Source organism: Pteropus alecto, unplaced genomic scaffold, assembly GCF_000325575.1.
Source record: "Pteropus alecto unplaced genomic scaffold, ASM32557v1 scaffold76, whole genome shotgun sequence".
Lineage (NCBI taxonomy): Eukaryota > Metazoa > Chordata > Mammalia > Chiroptera > Pteropodidae > Pteropus > Pteropus alecto.
In genome coordinates this window covers 17,537,326-17,559,474 of record NW_006443138.1, presented here as the reverse complement: position 1 = coordinate 17,559,474, position 22,149 = coordinate 17,537,326, and the positions used below count along the sequence as shown (strand labels likewise).

The following is a 22,149-nucleotide window of genomic DNA, read 5'->3' as shown; positions in this document are numbered from 1 at the left end:
CATAGCTGAATCTTTCTGGAAATTGCCCTTGGCAAAACCAAACTGAAACAAAACAAAACAAACAAACAAACAAAATACTACTTTGCCTAAGATACAATTCTCTTTCCAAGAGCACCCTCTTTCTAATGACTGGCCCATAATAGAGTATGGTGCTTGGCCTTTTGCTTTGCTGAGAAAAATTCCAATGCATTCTCTGCTCCAGAGACCCCTGTGTGTTGGGCTGAAAGTGTTGCTGTAACTGCAATTCAGGTTCTCTTTCTGGCTGATCTTCCTTCCTCACAGGTGTTGCTCCTGAGAGCACTCCCAAATAACCCCTGCATTCAAATCCCTCTCTATTACAGAATCTGTTTCCAGGGAATCTGGCCTAAGTGTAAATGAAGATGATCTATTGTAATACTTACAATTTGAATATTTGAGAAATAAACAGAACTCCCTTTTTTGTGTACAATATTTTAGTAAAAAAAAAAAATTGTAATTTTGGAAATAGTATGGATGCATATTTTTAAGGATTAGAGTTGGTCTGTGGACACATGGAAACAAAGGAAGAAGTAAAACTACATGAAGAATTACTCCTCTCCATCTCCAGATATTTAGCATCTCCCTTATTTTATTTTTTAAACAAAACAAAAATCTATCAGAAGGACACAGGCATACTTCATAGAACTGAAGGAAGAACTGTAGGCATTAGGACATTTCTGGCATACTGAAACTTTACACTTTTTAGGATGGATTCTACTGTCTCTCATCTTTGCTTTTCACTGTATATAACTTCATTCTCTCCATGTGAAGAGAACATATGCTCTAGGGTTATATCCATGTAGCATTACGATCATAAAAAAAAAAAAAAAGGTATCCTCAACTCCCTTCACATGTGAACACAATACACCCAAACCCAATGTACGGTTGCATCAAAGCCAGTTAAAAATCTCCATTTTTAAGTGATTCCATAATCATAAGTTATTCCAGTGATCTTTTCTTGGATTATTATGCCAATACCTGTACAAATATCTTGAAGCTAATTTATGGATTATGAGCCTACCAACTTTGGTCACATGCTTGTCCCTGGGGTCAGGGACCAGATTCTATTACTAAAAGGAGGGAGGTGTAGTGCTGGGCAGAGAAGGACAGTAGGTACCACAATAACTGAGACAAATGTTTTGTTTAAAATAATCTGAATAACTGCTTTAGTTCTCTATTTTTGCTTTCCTCTGAATCAGAAGTGTAAAAATAATTTAGGTATATACATAAGGTTTGGAGTTGATGAGGACAAGGCAGGAGGGAAATAAGCCTAGGGAGAATAGAAATTTAGAGAGCCAACTGAATTTCAAACAATGTTATCAAAACTGCCAGCGCTTTAATGTTTATTCAAATATTTAGTTATTTTACAATTTGATTTATATTAAATGATGCCTTATTTTCTCTTTGTTTATTTGTGTGTCAGAATAGACCATGGGTTTGTAAAGATGTAGCAAATTGGTGTAACAAAACTTGTTCTGTTGAAGAAACACAAACTCAGAAATTGATCTCAAAATAATGCTTGGAAACAAACTTGCTAAATGTCAGCAATGAACAAGGCTTAATTTTTCAATTACTTCACCCATCCCATATGTAATGAATATTCAGTAAATCCTTGGGATGTTGTTTGAAGAACTCTAATTTCTCACTGAACTTGAGAGATTATCTCTAATCTCTTGCCTTTTTTCCTTATCACATCATCACTAAGATAGATAGAAAATATAATATTAGCAGCATACCCTACAGATGTGATTTTTAAGTATCTTGTTTAATAGAAGGATTTTTCTTGTCATTCTCTGTGAAATTTCCAATATTGCTAATTTAATTTAACTTTTGTATGTCTAAAACATAAACTAAAAAGATTTTAAAGAGCCGATGTTCTGAAATATTTAACAAAATTTTGTGCACATGATTATGCTTGCTTATACATGCACATGTATTGAAAAAAGATGCGTAGCTGTCATCAGAATTTCCAAGTCATCTGTGAACCAAAACATATTTAAAATGTGTTTTAAAATGGCAGTAAAGACTGTGGGAGACAAAAAGTTACTTCATATTGAAATAGAAATATATCAGCAATTTTAACACTTTGGACCTAGTTCATTCCATAGCAGACCTATTAAATACACTGAATAGAAATAGTAACACTACTTGCAAAAGAAAATCAAGTACCTACTCAGAGCTGAGGTCTATTTTGATCACATATATACATTATTTAAACACTTGGTACCACACTGGAAAATAGATATTATTATCACATGATATAGTTGAGAACATTGCAACTCAGAACAGTGAGAAACTTATCCAGGGTCAGGTAACAGTGAATGAAAAAGCCAGAATTGGTATCCATTCTTGGTTCTTAATCCCCATTTTCTTGCCAGGAATGTGGTAGGCACTTAATTAAAATGAATTGAATTATATACAAATTTTGACAGGCCAAATGTGTGATTAATGATAGAAATGAAACATATTTACCTTTCACAAAACTTTCTCTCATGTTAATAAACTATAATCATCCTTCTACCCATCTACATCACATAAATATTCTCTTTTTTCTAATAGTTTTTAAAAATAGATGATAAGAAATTCATTTTTAATTTTCATTTATTTGTTCAAAAAAATGCCAAATTTCTATTATATGCCAAGCATTTTATTGTGGATTCAATGTAGGAATAAAGAAAGTCCTGCCTTTGTCTCTTAGGGACCTACATTTAAGCAAAATAAAGAAACAAGAAACAATTTTAAAATAAAGAAACCAAAAGGTTTTAGCTACAGTGGTCAAGGAAGCCCTCTTCCTTTTTAATATCTAAATTGAATTTTCGAACTGTATTATTCCTACCTAATGTGTTCCTCAACTTCGAAAACATAATATGCATTTTTTTTTCCAGAGGAAAGATTTTGAATGCATAAAGTCTAAAATTGTCCCATAAAAATGCATTCAACCACTTAGACACAAAAAAGTGAACTGTATAGTTCATCTCATCTAGTCTCTTCTTTTTGAAAATGAAGAAATATTATTCCTTAATAGTTAAAAGATTTTTTGGGAATTACACAGGCAGAACTCGGACTAGAAGCCAAAAGACATGTATTCTGGGCTAATGTTTATTCTCTTGTGTAGGGTCTTAAGGAACAGTGCTACTCTGAAAGGAAATTGGGCTTCTGGTCTAATGAACGAAAAAGAAAAAAAAAGTGAGTGAAATTTTGCATTGACTTTTCTCTCTATTACTTTAGGTATCTTCAGAATTTATTTTTAGAACCTTTATGCTCCTCCAGGTTCTTAGAGTTCCAAGGTACATAGGCTGGGATTTATTGCACAGAAAATGGTGTCTTGAATAGAAAACTAAAAGTCACCATATTGTAGGAACTAAAAGATAGGAATTACTTTAAAGTCATACAATACATTGCATTCTTTAATGTATAATAAAATCAAGACTCAGGAAGAGAATGAATGATCCTCTACGAATCTGGTCTAACCCTCAGGGCTTTTCTGAGTACTTTTCTTATGAGAAACATAATTCGATGTTTGCTATATAGAAATATTTAATGAATTTTGCAAATGGATGAACTATTAAATATTGAGATGATAAAAATTTCTTTGAAAGTTAAAGATTTAAAACAAAAAGCATAAAATTTTTTATTTATTATGTCTCAGAGTGGTTCTTATCTCAAGTATAAAAAATAAATTTAATAATTCTTACAAATTTTTTTTTCCTATTATTCTGTTTCATATTAATCAGTTTTCTTTGCTTTTATATAATCCTTGCTCAAAGTAAGTTTTTATAGAGTTCATGTCTACTTACATGTACATGTAAATGATTAATCTTAACCATTTATTGATTTCCTACCATGGATTCTACTATTAAGCCAGTGTTGTTTATATACTCTTCTTTACTAAAAAAAACTTCTCTAATATTAAATATTTAAATATGGGAGAGCAAATCTAAACTTTTTGTTGACTTAAACTTTGGGAATGTTGACTTAACATCCAAATGGGAAGTCATAAATTAGAATAAAATTTTGGCAAATAACTGTTAGATATTGGGTGAAAGACATATACATATATACATACACATGTATGTTCACTTTATATATGTACATTTAACCTTATCTAGCTATTCTAGATGATATTTCTCTTCAAATGGTTTGGTTTAAGAAAATTGTGATGTGATGTCAGAATAATGCAGTATAAAAAATATTTATGTAAATAATAATATAAACAAAACCATTTTAAAAAGGAGCCAAGCTGCCATGCCAGAGGAACTACCTTGCACATTTTATGTCTCAAAAATTTAGATGTTAAATCAAGGCAAAATAATCTTTGGGCTGGTCCTAAGCAAATTTGTTTCCTAAGGACCTATTTGCAAAAGTAACAAGATAGCAGTTTTCATGACTACTGGACTGATAACTATAGGACTGAAAATTTAAAAATATTGTTTAGAATTAATATCATTATATTATGGTATCTGCACTGATAGAAATGCCTTCCATTCATGTAATTACTCCCTTTCCCTTTCTCATAAATTCCCATTGCCTTTGTCTCCTAATCAGAACATTATTTGGGCTTCTGCTTGAATTAATGATTCCCGAATGGCTATTCTTTAATATCAAATAAATGCTTGCTCGCTTTTCATTTTGAAATGCTTTTTTATTTTAGATTAGCACTAATATACCCCCCAAAAAAGAGTGAGGCACAGCTTAAGTATTGTCAATAAAACTTCAAAGATTTGACAATGGAACAAAGAGATATCTCTTAAGTGGCTTTTTAAATTTTTAATTCATTAGGAGTTAAAACAATAAAGGGAGTAACTAACAGGAACATGGTGTGAACATTAGAGTCTAAGAGAGCACCATCGTTTTACATTAAATGTAGACGAGTACACAGAAATTTGTGATAAAGCATAGAAATAAGTCTAATAACACAGAAGGGTAAGATACAGGGCAGAGTATGGTAAAAATTGGACAATTTGCAATTTAGCCTCCTCTCCCACCATCATGTTTCATTGACAGTGAATGTTTGAAGGTCTCCTGGCTTAGCTAACTCAGGTTTTAGTGGTAAGAATTCGATGAACTTCGTAAATAGATAAATGTGGTTAAGGTAAAGAGTGTGTGGTCACAAATGAAAACAGATGTTTAAAAAAAAAAATGGTTTATTTAAACACTCTGGCCTTTTAAGGGTATGGGATGCTCCTACCAAACCTTGTTTTAAAATCAGCTGGAGAAATATTTCTTTTGAACGTAAGATGCAACAGAAAAGCCAGCATGTTCCACTTATGTTGATAGTCAAACTGGGGTGGCTTTGATGTCGCATTTTGTGGCTTTTGAAAATACAGCCAAATAACTGTGTACTTACAAATGTTGTATATATAGCTCAATCTATCACAGTTAAAAAATCTGTTTAAGGGAAAAAAATAACCTGATGTTGAACAACCCACACCCTGATTTAATACTCATGACAGCTCTTAGAACCTGTTAACATTGCCATTTTATCTTGGCTTTCCTCAGCATGGGTATATTATATTAGCTATGTGTTGTGGCCTGATGATGAAAGCTGTGATAGTTTTGGGGTCTCTTAAACCTTAAAGGATAAATCTAATCTTTATTGTCTTAAAAAAAAAAAAAAACGTCTAAAGCAAGTGGGAAAAAACCATATGGTATTCCAAACCACAAGGGAAATTATACTTCTTTATATAAAGCATTTCCACTAGAAAAAAGGGTAACCCTTCTGTTTATCATTATATTTTATGAGGTAACTTCAATGAAATCATGGAAGTATTATCACATGAACAGCAAAGGCTAAATCTCTTTTGCCAGGGCCCTCAAAGCATAGGAAATTTGGGATATGGCACAATTGAGCTTATTTTCCACACTCCAAACGAGGTTCAAGATGCGGGGTGGGTGAGTGACAGAAGGTTTCTTGCCATCAAAGAAGATAGTCAACGTTTTCAAAACTTTTATGTGGGATATGAGAGTGTATTTTACATGCCCAATTCAGAAACTAAAATGCACTTTTAATACAGTTTACTTTGATATTTTATGTGGGCAGAGTTTGTCTGGGTTGAGTCAAATGTTCCAATGTGTGAAGGAAGTACCAGAAAACATGCATAGGGAACTCACTAACTCACTAAAAATAGTATATGTAGTGATGGTTTTTAGAGGAAAATTGCTGAAGTCGTGGCAAGGGTATTTCCATCAGATGAAAACTACCAGTTCTTTCTATTCGTTTCCATTGGAAAATATAAGATCAAAGAAACTCTTTTAGTAGAATGTTTTCTTTCAAATATAACAAAGATTTTTTTTTTTTTTGCAAAAATGTCTGTTTCTCCTTCTTTCCATATGTTCTTTTATCCATTCATCAAATATGTGCTATGTGACAGACACTGTGACATAATTATAGTAATAGCAGTCAGCATTTATATACCCTTTAATATGTCACTTTGCAAAATAAGTACTCCATTATGATCTATGGCCACAAGAAAACTGAGGGAAGTGTTCACATTTTACTGTTGAGGAAAATGGAGCTTAGGGAGGCTTTGGAAATGATTTTCTTCAGGTTTATTATGGAGCCAATATTTGAATCCAGGATATCTGATTCCATAGCCCAAATTTTGATGGCTTCTCATTCCTCAAACAGTTTGTCTCAAGGGAGACACAGGCAATTATTCAGTTACCGGTAACTTAGAATATTTATGGATAATTCATAAGGAAATAAAAGGAAAGCATTTTAGAATTCACAAAAAAGGGACATGATAAAAATCCATTAGTCAAAGGTCACTTTATTAATAACCATTATTTTTAAAAATAATAAATGGTATTAGGAAATTTACTACATCAATAATTTATTACACTTACTAAAAAATAATGATAATAATTTTCCACTTACTTCTGAAGCTGTGTCAAAATGTACGACATGATATAACTGACTCTTCTTTTTGCTTTGAGTAGAAATTACTTAAGTAGTTATAGTAGTCGAATGGCTGGAGAGCATAAATATTTAATTTTCTTACTCTTTAGCTTATAAAGCTATGTGTATACAAAAATTGCATTTACTCAGCACAAATATCAGTCAGTTTTAAAAATGAAATAAAAATAAGTCCCTTGATTAAAAGAATTATAAATTAAATGAAAAAGCTATTTATCTCATTTTAACCATTAAAATGGTGCACAGGTGGAGAAGAATTCATATGAGAAAGAACAAAGTATTTATGATCAAGTTACATTAATTATCACTTATCTTGAGCAGTTTCATTGATAGTTTATATATTTTTACCTAGGAAAAATATTTATCTCTCTGAATTACCCCTTAAGCAGACATCAATAGCGTTGTATGACTACTCTCTAAAAAAAAAAAACAATGTCTTGAACAAATTATCTCATTACCTTTTAAAAATTCTTGTTCTTTAGAATTTGAAACCTAAACAAATTTATTGGAAATCAGAGAAATAACTCCTTTCCTCCCCACCCCCCCCAAAAAAAGAAAGAAAGAAAAAAAGATGTAAGTTGTCTCATCATTGCTGCTTGGAACACAAAATTGCACACTGACTTTGAAAGACATATTGGTAATTTCTTACAAAACTAAACATTCTCTCGCCATATGATCTAGCAATATACTGTACTACTTGGTATTTACCCAAAAGAGATGAAAAATTATGTCCACAAAAAAACTTGCACATGAATGTTTATAGCAGTTTCATTCACAGTTGCTAAAACTTGGAAGCAAACAAGATGTCCTTTAAGAGCGGAATAGAAAACAAACTGTGGTACATTCACACAAAAGAATATTATTTGGCGATAAAAAAGAATGAGCTATCAAGCTACAGAAAGACATGGAGGAAATTTAAATGCATATTGCTAATTGAAAGGAGACAACCTGATGGCTATATAATCCATAATTGCAATTATGTAACATTCTTAAAGAGGCAAAACTATGGACCCATTAAAAAGATCAGTGATTGTCAGAGAGTAGAGAAAGACAGATGGGAATGAATAGGTAGAATAGGTAGAATAGGTAGAACACAGAGAATTTTTCAGGCAGTAAAACTATTTTGTATGATACTATAATGGTGGGTACATGTTATCATACATTTGTCAAAATCCAAATGTATAACGGAGTGAAACTTAAGGTAAACTATGGACTTTAGTGAATAATATGTATCAATATTGGCTCATCGATTTTAATAAATATATTACAATAATGCAAAATATTAATAATAAGAGAAACTTGAGGATGGGGAAATAGGACTATCTGGAAACTATACTCTCTGCTCAATTTTTCTGTAAACCTAAAACTGCCAAAAAAAGTTAAAGTCTATTAAAAAATTGTAAAGGAGTCTATGGCCATGCTACCCTGAATAAGCCCGATCCTGTCTGATCTCGGAAGCTAAGCAGAGTCAAGTCTGGTTAGTACTTGGATAGGAGATCCCCTAGGAAGACCAAGTGCTGTAGGTGTAAATAAATAAATAAATAAATAAATAAGAGATTGTAAACTGACAAGGTCCTCAAAATCTGTGAGGTCAACCAAGGGTTACCTCGCCTAAAAAAGAAAAAAAAAATTGTAAAGGAAGAAAAAAAGATTTGGTTTAAAAATTAGGCAGTTAATAATTTGAACATGGGCTGACTCAATTATATAAGATATGAGTCCATAAAAGCATGCTGTGAATAAAATGTGTTAAAATTTAAATAACTTCCCACGAGGCTAAACAAACAAACAAAATCACAGGGAAATGAATATTTCCTTTGCTGTTGTATGGGTAAGCAAAGATAAAGTTTAGTGTGCATTCCACTTATGATCGAAATAAATCTGCAAAGGGAGTATTTTGTCTTCCAATTGTGATATTTATTCAAAATATAATTTCTTACTTTAGTTATTTGATTTATAACTCTAAAATTCTGAGCATTATATTAAAAATTAGAATTGTTCACAATAGTTCTTAGTAAATAAAAACAAAATTTGACAGGAATATTATTTGGAGCTTATATTTTAGTAAAGGTAAAAACATATACTGAAAAATAAAGTCTAATCATGTTAACATTATTTGTGTTTCAGACATTGTGAAACACTCATTTTTTTCTTAAATGGGTGAAGTATCTATTGAGTTAAATATTACTATGTCTTCTATTTCAAAGATGAAAAAAAAAAACCAAGGCTTAGAGAAGTTAGTCACTTATTCAATGTCACAAGTTTCAAAATTGGTGCAGCTGGAAAGTTAACTCAGGAAATTTGACACAGCCCATAGTCTTAAAAATAGTTTCCAGAGTTGCTATAGAAATAATGCAGAAATGAAAATGTTATTATCATTTAGCAATGCAAGCATTCATTTATATTGCACAAATAATATAAAATCAAAAACAATTCAAAAAATTACCTCTGTGTCACAAAAAGTCATTTAGAAAAAAATAAAGCGTATAGAACTATTTATATACAAAAATTAGTTCACAAAATATAACTTGTATGTAAAAGTCATGGTTGACTTGCTAGTTTCCAAAAGTAATATGATTATTCAACAAATAAAAAATTCATGCGATATACACTTAAATGGCAATTAAGCACATCTAAGTAATCAAAACATATTTTAAGTGATCACATCTTTCTTTGACTTATAAAGCAGAGTCTGACGCTGCTCAGTATCACATTTATATAATGATGATCTTTATATATGTGTAAAATATCTAGTTAACAAGCTACATTGATCAATTATAGGACAATATATGTCGGCCTGTACTTCATAGAATTTCCATATTCAAACTATTAACTTAATTCAGCTCTTTTTAGCATTTGTAAATTGCTTCCTGTTATTAGACATGTATTATATGTTTTTGATTAATTTTAGGCTCTGAAATTTTTTTAATAAAAGCACTATAATCACATTTTCTAACATAAAGCATTTTCTTTTTGAAATATCTGATCCTTATTTTTTTGATAACAGAGATTACTCTCTTAAATCCCAATAATATCCATTTTCAATCATGTTCATTCTTAATAACCCCAAGTGTAACAGCTGTAGCCATTTTCTGTAGGCCCTCACTTACCTGAATTTCTTTCAGGAAACATAAACTTCCAAACTAAATCTCCATTGAGACTTACCCTTCCTTAGACTTTGATGGTATAAAGAAATTAAACTTTGTGTTTTCTATAATGATGTATATGTAATTTAAAGAATTTTGAATATTAATGTTTTCCTAAGATTTATTACAGTTAAAAAATATGTAATGCTCTAGTCTATGTGTACATTAAATATTTGTTTCACAAACAGAAATCTAATTCCTGCACCATCACACACTTTGTAGTGATATGTTTACTTTTACCACAGTCTGTTCACAAACTTTCTTCTAACACTTCAAGTGAAGTCTCCCCATAATAGGAACATTGGTAAATTAGCATGAGAATGTTAAAACCGCATATATCCCTTTGTGGTGACTGCTTTAATGCATATCTCCCATTTTTGCTTTTGTGTTCTCCTACAATATTTATTTATGTTTTGAAATAATGTAATTTCTTTATACAAGTAACATGAGAAATTAATTCTCATAGTTCTCTATATTAGAACATGTCCTTTGGAATCAGAAAACAAACAAACAAAAAACAAGTTTAAATTTTTTCTCTACAACTTACTAGGCATGTGGCATGTGACCTTCCATAATTTGCTTAACTTCTCTGAGCCTCAGGTTTCTCATGTATAAGGGAAGGATAGCACCCTGCATACACCCATTTCTCAGCTACGAAAAGCGAGGAGTGGAGACTTGTCCAAGAGAATACAGCTAATTGAGGGCATGTAGAGGCGGAGATAGAGTCAGGTGTCCTCACTGCGAACACTACCTTCCCAGGCCACCTTGCTTAAAGTCATGTTTTATGTGATTTTTCTACCTATATCACTTCTCAGTACTCGGTGAAAACAGTGATGTGATATGTACCATGAGGGCAACTTCCCCCTGAGCTCAGACTCTCCATGCAGCAGTCTCGGTGGCAGAGTCTATGCTGCTGCTAACCCCCCAGCCCCATTCCAGGCCATTATAGTCACCTTTGTCACAAAATGCTTGCTGTCTCTCTCTCTCTGCTGGAATTCTCAGAGTTTAATGAAGCAGTTTCCAAACTGAATTCATATATGCTGCCTAAGAAATTGAAATTCACCAGAGTTCCAATGAAACGTGTAGAATCTCAGTTTAAATGAAACACCCACTTTGCATTCACCCCACTCTCTCCCTGGAATGGATTTGTATAAATATTTGCCTTCACTCTTCTTAGCTCTTTTTAAAATAAGCTTTATTTTTTTAGACCAAAAAAGAAATAAGTAAAACAAAACAAATAAATAAAACAAAAATAAATAAAATAAAGCAAAAAACAAATAAAATAAATGGTTCTTAATCCACAGGCTAAGCATTAAATAATGTTTTTTTAAAGAACATGTCTAGAACGATTATAAGCTTTCAATATATTTTGTTTCTCTACCTTCTTCTTCTCTTTATCTCTTTATCCTGAACATTGAAATAATACCATAAAACTTTTTATCTGCACTTCTGAGTGTCCATGTAGCACCTTCTCTTGTCACTTCTGGGAAAAAGTCACACATTCACCATTAGTATCATATGGAAAGCTCTAAGGAAGGGCACGAGATTTATCATAAATTTCAGAGAAATAAATTGTAAAGAAAATTTAACTTTATGTGCATTTCAATTTGGATTCTTGAATTTTTAATTGCGATTGAGTTATCAATTAATTAGAAGAAAATTGTCATTTTTAATGCTATTTTCTCATCTATGAGAATGGTGTTTCTTTCTATACATTCAGATTTGTTTGTTTCATGTCAGAAAACTATAAAGATATTATATTATTCTAGTTTTATTTTTTTTATGTGCACATGGATGTCTATTTCCTATGGGAATAATTTTTTTCTTGTTATATTTTTAGACACCATTGTTAGTGATTTTAAAAAGTTATTGATATGGGCTTAATTGACCTTTTTTTCTGGCCATCTAGTTGAAATCTTTTAAAAGTACTAATAATTCATATTAAATTTTTGTATTTTCTGGTAAAAAAACATTATCTACATCCAATGACACATTTATCTTTTAATTTCTAATCTTGATCTCTTACTTTCCTACCTTACATCAACCGTAATCTTCACTGTGATATAAATATATGTGGCACTATTGATACTTGTCTTATTTCTCATTTTAACTGAATATCCTAATGTTACATTACTAAGCACAAATTTTGAAAATAGTTTTCTAGTAGATTTTTTTTATTGTGGTAAGAAATACATAACATAAAATCTACCTCTTAATAAAGTTTTAAATGTACAGTATAGTATTGTTAACTTTATGTACATTGTTGTACAATAGATTTTAAAAGTACATTTCTATTTCTAGTTTGCTAAAATGCTCTTTGTTTAGTCATGATTCAAATAGACTTTCAGTAAATTCTTATTCTGTTTTTATTTAGATAAATATATACATACACATATTTATATACACACATACACATGCATATATATTTCTCCTTTGAGTTATTCATAAGATAGATGATAAAATAATTTATAGATTTTTTGTTGAAATATCTTCATATTACTGGGATAAATTCAGTATGATGAGGGTTTATTATTTCCTTAGTTTATTACTTGATTTGATTTACTAATATAATAACAGTAACTACTGTTAAAAGATAACAGTTACTTAACGTTTTTGTGTGTCTTTTCTATTCTTCTCTGATTTTAGTTACAGATTTATGTTAGTCTTTTAGGATGAGTTAGATAATTTCATGACTTCTTGTACTTCTTTTAATGTTTTATTTCTCGGAAGTTTCATAGACTTCTATAAAATTATCTGGACCTCTGTGGTAGGTAGAATAATAGCCTCCCAAAGATATTCTTGTACTAATTTCTGGAACCTATGAATATGTTACTTTACATGTCCAAAGAGACCCTGGAGATGTGAGGAATTTTAAGGACTTTAAGAGTTAATGTTATCCTGGATTATCCAGGTATACCCAAACTAATCACATGAGTCCTTAAAAGAGAAAGACAATGGGTCAGAGATATGTGACTGAATATGACTCAAATCTACCCTTTCTGGCTTTTAAGACAGAGGAAGATAGACATACTAATATTACAACCATAATGTTAGGAAAAAAGCAAAACAAAAATATACATACAATATTCATTTATTTAATATTCAAAGCAGCTGAATTAAATATTTAAGAACATATACCTAGAGATTGAAAAATATAATTGCTAGTGCCACCACTTGATTTATGCTAAAGGGTCAGCAGGTAAACTTATTGGTAGCTAGCTTCTAAAATGCCCTTCGTGCTTTTCATTTTCTGCTACTTATACCCCTGAGAAGTTATTTTTCCCACATCGAAAAGGGCTGAAGTCTGTGACCAATAAAGTGTTGTGAAAGTAATGGTGTTCATCTTTAGAAGCTAGATCATGAAAGACATTGACGTTCTAGCTAATAATTTCAGATGCTAGCGTCCATGTAGTGAGGACAATCAAACAGCCTCGTGGAGAGGTCCAAGTGGGGAGGACCTGTGGTCTCCTATCAATAGCCAGGACCATCTTTTTAGTCAGGCGAATGAGACATTTTTAAAAAGATCCTCCAGTCTTAATCAAGCCTTCATAGTACTTAGCCCAGACCAACATCTGACCACGTTTCATGACAAAGTAGCCAGAACCACTCAGCCAAACTACTCCTAAATTCCTGACCCACCAAATTGTAAGAAACAGAATTATAGTATTAAGCCACTAATTTGGGGGATGTTTGGTTACACAGTAGATAACACATTCACCATCGCTTTAGCACCATCAGTGCAAATGTCGACACAATAGAAATTACAAGTAACATTCATTATTATTATGAAAATAATTTTAACTTTGAAAATCCCTGAAGGGATCTTAGAGATATTTAAAAGTCTGCAAACCACATGTTGAGAACTTATTCTCTGATATGTTAATAACTACCATTATTTTTATTTTAGTTTTTATCTACCACAATGTATTTAAACATTCTCCCATTGATAGACATTTATACTTTTTCTTTAAATATTCTTCCAGAGCACTATTCAAATGTAAATTTTCTTATAATTTATTTTAAAATAATCTTGACAAAAATTTATTATTCTCAAACATTATATTTGATTATTTTGTTTTGGAGGTTCTTAGCTTCTTGGTAATATTTTTTAAAATTGCATACCATTTGCATTGTTAGATATATTAAATTAGACAATTTAAGATAGATACTACAGAGAATGAGAGAAGGAGAGAGAGAGAATTAATGAAAATGCTATGTCAATTCAGCTATAGATGACAGCATATAAGTTTTCAAATACAGTTCAATTATTTACTGGCTATTTCCATTCGGATAAATTTCTCTAAGTTTCAGGTGCTTCATCTGTGAAATGGGAAAAATAGTAATTCTGCATAGCCTGCAAGTGTATAGGTTTTAATTATGTTAATACATGTGAATACTTGTGATAGTGTTTAGAACACAGAAGAAATGTATTAACTGTTCATAAATTATCTTATTAATCTTCACACAAGCCTGCACAATATGAATTCTTATTCCAGTTTTGTACCTAATAGTGCGAATACTGACTAGGCCTCATTTGGGACTCTGGATCTGACTTTATTGAAGACCCAGAGGACTGGAGTTAATTGATGCCACTGGATATCAGTTCACCTGAACTGATTTTCCATAAGGATGGAGATCTGTAGAGAAGAGGAGAAAAAACAGATAGAAATGGGAGAGGACAAGGACAAGTGGTCTTATAAGGCAGGGGTCCCCAACACCCAGTCAATGTTCCAGTGTTGGTCCATGGCGTGTTAGGAACTGGGCCACGCAGCAGGAGGTGAGCAGCAGGCAAGCAAGCAAATCTTCATCTGTATTTGCGGCCGCTCCCGTGCTAGCATCACCTCCTCAGCTCCACTTCAGGTTGTCAGTCATTAGATTCTCATGGGAGCACTGGTCTCTGGAGCCAAAAAGGTTGGGGACCACCACTATAAGGGTGTCAGAAAGAATCTTGCCAAAGTTATGTTATGTGCAATAATATCAAATCATGAGACCACTGGAGGGCTAGGACCATCAAATTCTCTTCATAAGCACGTTTGAAACATTCCTATGGCCCCAAAAAGGACTGAGGAAGATTCTGTAAAGGGGCTACGTGTTTTGTAGTATGTAAGCACGTTCATGCTCCTGAGGATAATTGCTAGGGAAATACAGTTACACACAGATCAAGAAACAGCAGTTCAGAGCAGAAAAATTATTTGTCTAAATTATACAGCTAATAAGTGGCAGATTTTTAATCTCATGTCTTTCTGTGTCCTAAGCCTGTGCACTTAAAAATAAAATTATTCATAAAAACACCTTGCCAGTATTCAAATATTCAGTATTCAAATATATATGTATGAGTAAACATTGTTCTGTACATATTTCTATAGTTGTGTACTGGCTTTTTCTTGAGGATTTTGCTTTTAAATGATGCTTACATAAAATATGGAAGCAACATAGAATTCTCATTCCCAAGATATTTTCTCGGCAGTTATTTCAGCATCTACATATAATTGCCCTCATCTTCACAGCTTTATAGAGTCAAAATTTTCATTGTGAGGTTCCAGGCTCACTTAAAGGCCATCTCCCTAGACTTTTCATATTTGCCCTTCATTCTCTGACAAAGAAACTAACAAGTACAATATTACATAATATTAATAAAGATGAGATTATCGGGAACTTCCATCAAAACAATTTCGGCCGCAAACTAGTCAATCTAATTCAAGGTGTGAGCACTGGATATGATAATTCAAATCGATTCTGTGAAATTTGGGGGCTCAAAAAAATATAGTATAATTGAAAATCAGTTATGGATATTTTACATTCCAATCTGAGTGACAGCATAATTTTACATATGAAATAATGTTTAACATGATTTGGAATCAAGCCTACTTAATTTTATTTGTTAAAATAAATCTCAAGTTAAAAAAAAATGTTAAGCTATCTTTCTCAGTGTAGAAAATTGCTTTTATTTATTAAATTTTTTTTTAATTTGGTAATCGTTTTGATGATATATCTCAAAGTAGATATTTCTGTAATATCTGGTCTGGATAGTAAGATATTAATTTTGCATAGTTTTTAAATATTTGCAATTATGCAAGCCAACTAATCAAAATATCCTAAAAATATAAGACTGAATGTGAAAAGTGTTTTGTGTTTTTCATTTAAAAGTGAAAAGGCCAGAAAGGGCATAGAGTTTTTAAAACAATATCCTTTATCATAATGTATCTTGTATTGAATTCCAAACAGAACATACTGTCTGAAAGGCAAAGAATGACTGTCATTGAAACACAGGATTCATCAAGTTATAACGTCAACTTAGTAATGAAAATGCTTTCTTACAGTCTTGTCAATTGACAGGCTGTCATCACATATTAGAAGATGACAAGTCATTGACGAATTAGATTATTTTAAATATTGTCCAAAGCAATTAATCTTCAAAAACCAGAGTATTGCTCATCAGTAAAATATACCAGTTATTGACTTTATAATCATTTTAAAGAAAAAAGTATTTAGATGAACTTCTGGTTTTCTAAGTAGACATTAAATTGTTTTAAAGAGTTTAAACGCCAATAAATGTGAAATTAAACACATATGTATTGAAGAATATGTACACCGATGATAGGAGAAATAAAATATAAAGCTTAATTTAAAAGTAAATTAACTCTGTTCTTTATAAAACATTTTTAGAAGATAAAAAGTACAAAACATGATTGGATATCTTTAAATTCAATAATTTATTTAGCTGACGTGATAGAAAATATGGTGAAAGAATCTAAATAGTGGACTAATAAAACTTTCATTGTACTGGAAATTTCCTTCACCATTTTGATATTGTATTTCCTATTATGATCACTTTCTTCATTTAGTCCACCACTTAGTTATGGTGGAACATATCTTCCAGTAGCCTCTTAAGACGAAATTTGTACATAGTAAATTGTTGATAACATACATGTTTAAAAATACCTATTTCATTATTACACTTGGTAAAGGGTAAATCTAAGTGAAAATAATCTTCCTTTAGAATTCTGAAGGCATAACTCTGTTGTCTACTAGGTTCCACCTTTGTTGCTGACTGATGCTTTTCTGATTTCTAATATTCTGTTTATGGTCTTATTTTTTCCCCAAATGAAGGATTTTGTGATTTTCATCTCTTTCTTGGTCTGAGTTTTCATGATCAATGCATTGGTGTGGATCTTCTGTTTGTATTTGTGTCTATGTGTGTACACATGCACATGCACGAGTGGTTCTTTTTAGTCTGGAGATTAGGTCTCTAGTTGTGGGAATATCTTTTTTTTCTCTTCGATAATTTCCTCCCTTTCATATTTTAAGCTCTTATTGAAGAATTCTAATATGTAGATATTAAGCATGCCAAATAATATTCTATAGTATTTTTACTATTTTTAAAAATCAGGTTTATCTTGATATAATTTACATACAGTCAAATTCACCCTTTTTATGTGCACAGATCTATGAGTTTTTAAAAATGCATAAAGTTGTGAGATCACCACTATAATAAAAATATGGAGTAATCGTATATCCGAAAAAGTTTCCTTATTACCCTTTGTAGTCAGTCATCTCTTTCCACCCAAGTCTCTGGCAACTAATAATTTATTTTATGATTCTATAGATATGCCTATTCTGAACATTTACTATAAACGAAATCACACAGTACATTGCCTTTTATGCCCAGTTTTTTTCACTTAGAATAATGTTTTTATAAATCATTGGTATTGTTACACGTTCTATAGTTCATATCTATGTTTCCTAAATAAAATTTCCTTCTATAAATATAACAAAATGTTTTATTCGTTAGCCAGATGATGGATATTTTGATTGTTTCCAGCTGAGAGAAATTATAAACAAAGTTGCTACAAACATTTTTATTGAGGCTTTCTGTAGACATGTGTTTTTATTTCTCTTGGGTAAGTAACTAGGAGTGGAATTGCTGGTCTTATGGTAAGTTTATGTTAAATTTATAAGAAACTGACAAATGATTTTCTAAAGCGTAATTGTACAAATTTGCATCCTCAGCAACAGTGTATGAAGTCTCCATACTTAATCCACATATTTGTCAGCCTATAGTATTTTCAGTTTTTTCTTACTTTTTATTTTCTTTCATTTATTTGTTTATTTTATTTCATTTATTTCACTTTACTTTCAGTCATTTTAATGAGTATGTAGTAGTTTCACACTATGGTTTTAATTTTCATTTATCTGATGATTAACGATGTTGAATATCTTTGCATTTATTCTCCAAGCTTATTTGCAATACTTATGTCTTTTTTGGTGAATTGCCTGTTCAAAGAATTTGCCCCTCTGAAAATGGAATCATTTGTTTTCTCATTATTGAGTTTTGAGGTTTCTTTATGTGTTGTGGAAGTTAGACCTCTGCCATATATGTATTTTGCAAAATTTTCTCTTAGTTTAAGAATTGTATCCATATTTTTGAACAATACTTTAGATGTTTCTATATTTTCATGATATGCAATTATATATACACAAAATTTTGTATGATTTTATAATTTGTCTCTTATCTAAGAAGTCTTTGCTTATTCCAAGATCGTAAAGATATTCTCCTGTGTTTCTTTCAGAAATTTTTGGCTTTCTATTTAGGTCTATAATCTATTTCCAGTTAATTGTTGATATTTTTAATTATAAGCTTTGATATCATTGATTTTTTTCACTATTGTCATCCTCTTCTCAATTTCATTGATTTCACTCTAAGTATTGCTTTATTTGTGCCCCGCTATAATATTATGATTTATAATAAAAAATACATTTGGTGTTTATTACCATTTCCGGCACAGAGCTCCCAGAATACTTGGAATTTCCTAAATACGGATAGCAACAAAGGAGTCTCCTGTTATGTTAACAAGGTGACTCTTGTGCTCCACCTAAGAATGGGGGCTGGTTGCCAGGGGAGACAACCATGTGATTACAGGGTAGAAACTTTCAGTCCCACCCTCCAGAACTTCAAGAAAATGAGAGGGACTGGAGATTGAATCAATCTTTAATGGCTAGTGATTTAATCAATAATACCTATATAATAAATCCTCCATAATAAAACTCAAAGAAGACAGGGTTAAGAGAGCTTTTGGATTGGTGATCTCATGGAGATTGGGGCTCAATGTCATGCTTGGAGAGATCATGGAACTTCTGCACCCTTTTCTCATACTTCACTCTATGCCCTATACATCTCTTCTATCTGTTCTAGTTAGTAAAATGTTTTTCTGACTTCTGCGAACCCCTCTAGCAAATTAATCAAACTAAGAAAGGGGTCATTCTGTTAAAGAGAAAACCACAGGCCCAAATAGTGTCACTTATATTAAAAGCCAATGATAGCAAACCTAGATTTAATACCTGATCTCATTACAGTTTTAACTTCTCCTAGAAACATAATTTTAATCAACTTGTCTGGAATTTCCTGGTCAAGTACCAGTAAGGTAATTTGTCACTTGGGCCCTCTCCATCCCGCATAGAAAGAAGAAGCAATCTGCTTAATAAAGACCTTTCCCATTCTCTTCCCCGCACCTAAAAAAAAAAAAAAAAAAAAAGTCTATGCTCCAAAACAACCTTTTTTTTAAAAAATTTTGTTACTAGCTCCGTCCTTCTTATAAAAACTTTCCATTTTGTACAACCCCTGTAGCACCCTTCTAGTTGCTAGATGGATGTTTCCTGATTTATGAATAGCTTAATAAGATCAATTACATCTCCAAATTTACTTGGTTGAATTTCATTTTTTAACATTTCCAATCTATAGCCAGTTTGTCAATAGCACAGGTGATAACCTGGGTTTGAGATTGGTGTCTGAACTGTGTGTGTGGATCGGGAGCAGACTCGTAGAACTGAAACTTTAACCTGTAGGGTCTGATGCTATCTTTAGGTCAGAGTGTCAAAATCGAGTTGAATTCTCAGACTCCTTGCTGGTATCCAAGAATTACTTATTGGTGTGGGAGGAATCTCCCCTCCCCCAGGCATATACATTGGAATAGAGCCCCAGAACCAAAAGTCCTGCATATTTTTATATATTGTTTTTACTTTTACTCAATTCAAATATTTTCTAAAATAACCTTAATTTTGTATTTGAATTGTGGGTTATGTAGAAATGTGTTGTTTAGTTTCCAAATATTTGGACATTTCAAGATATCTTTCTGTTACTGATTTACACTTTAATTCAATGGGGATGAGAGAAAATTATTTGCATAATTTTAATTATTTTAACTTTGTCAGGTTTATTTTTATAGTACAGATATGGCCTATCTTATAAGTAGACCATTTTAGTGTATTTGGATTGAATATGTATTTCACTTTTCTTAGGTGAGTGTTTTGTAAATATCATTACAAAGTTGATAATGTTTCAGTATTACATAGCTTTATTATTTTCTATCTATTTCTTCTAGTAATTTCTCAGAGAGGCACGTTGAAGTCTCCAACTATAATTGCAGGACTATTTCTTCTTTTAGGCTACCAGTTTTCACCTTAAGAATTTTGAAGACTTGTTAGAGACCAACACATTTAAGGTCATCATGCCTTTTGGGTGAATTATTCTCAATAACATAAGTAATGTCTCTCTATTCCTTATAGTATTTATTGTTCTATCTTCTTAATATAATCATTCTAGATATATTATTCAACAAATATATGGCATATTTTGAATTAGAATAAGTAAAAAAGCTGTTGCAGTCCAGAAAGGGAAGGTAGATATGAATGGACAGATATTGAGGGGATCAGTATGATAGTTACCAAGGGTCCATGGTGGAATAGCATGAAATCATGAAGTCAGCCTCAAGCAGTAAGTTTTTAGAGCCAAGTAATGAGCATTTAAAGATATTTTTGAAAATTATTATCTATGATACATTACATAGCATATAATATTAATTATATATAATTTAAATAAATAATTATTTTATAGCAATATAGAGAATGGATTTAATTATCAGAATGTTTTGTCCAAACATCATCTTAATATATGTTTAGTGGTGGTCTTCAATTATACTAGGTATATTTTTACCCTTTGTTCAGACAACACAAAGACAAATTCTGAAAAAAATATTTTTGCTAGTTAAACATGGTTACAAATTTTAAATATTTAAGAATTCCTTGAATAAAATTCATAAAGATTAGTTTTATAAAATCCTCATTATACAGAAGCAACTTCAGTGTATTGTTCTCTTAGCTTATTTAAAGTAGTGAAAAGAAGTCGAGACAAAAACAAATAGTACTTAAAAATGTTGTAAGGAGTATAATAACCTTCTTTTAGACTGAGGAGCCAAAGATTTGTGGAGTTGTTTTTTTGTGCAAATTATTTAAAGTAAGTCATTGGAAAAGCACTATATTAAAATATTGTAATAAAGAACCCAAACAAAATTCCTTTGCTGGAAGGTTTAAAAAAGTTCTTAAACATTAAACAGTAGATGCTCTTGATATTTTTTATTAGTTTCAAGTATATAGTACATTAGTTAGACATTTATATAATTTATAAAATTACTCCCCTAATTGCTCCTTCTCTCCTCTGGTTTTCTACCTAGCCAATATATTAATGCTAACTGCATTTTATATGCTGTGCTCCCCATCCCCATAACCATCTATCAACTGCTCATTTGTACTTCTTTAACCCTTCACCTGATTCGCCCACACCTGCAACATTCTTTCCTCTCTGCTCATCACCAAATTGTCTTCTATATTTGTGAGTAAGTTTTTGATTAGTTTGTTTTTTTTGTTCCTTAGATTCCACATATAAGTGAAATCGTATGATATTTTTCTTTGTCTAACATTTCACTCAGCATAATAAACTCTAGGTTCATCATTGTCACTGCAAATGGTAGGATTTCATTTTGTTAATGGCTGAGTAATATTCCATTGTATATATGAACCATAATTTCTTTATCCAATTGTCTGTTGATGGGCATTTAGGTTGCTTCCATATCTTGGCTATTGTAAATTGTGCTGCCATGAATATTGGAGTATATAGATCTTTACAAATTATTGTTTTGCTTTTCTTTGGATAAATACCCAGAAGTGCAATTGCTGAGTCAAAAGGTATATCCATTTTTAATTTTTTGAGATACCTCCACACTGTTTTCCATAGTGGCT

The 22,149-nt window shown here is 31.4% G+C and overlaps 1 pseudogene; it reads left to right on the top strand.

The window, feature by feature from the left end:
• The first annotated feature begins 8,341 nt into the window (after positions 1 to 8,341).
• LOC112472506 lies at positions 8,342 to 8,460 on the top strand (annotated as a pseudogene).
• Positions 8,461 to 22,149: the final 13,689 nt, after the last annotated feature.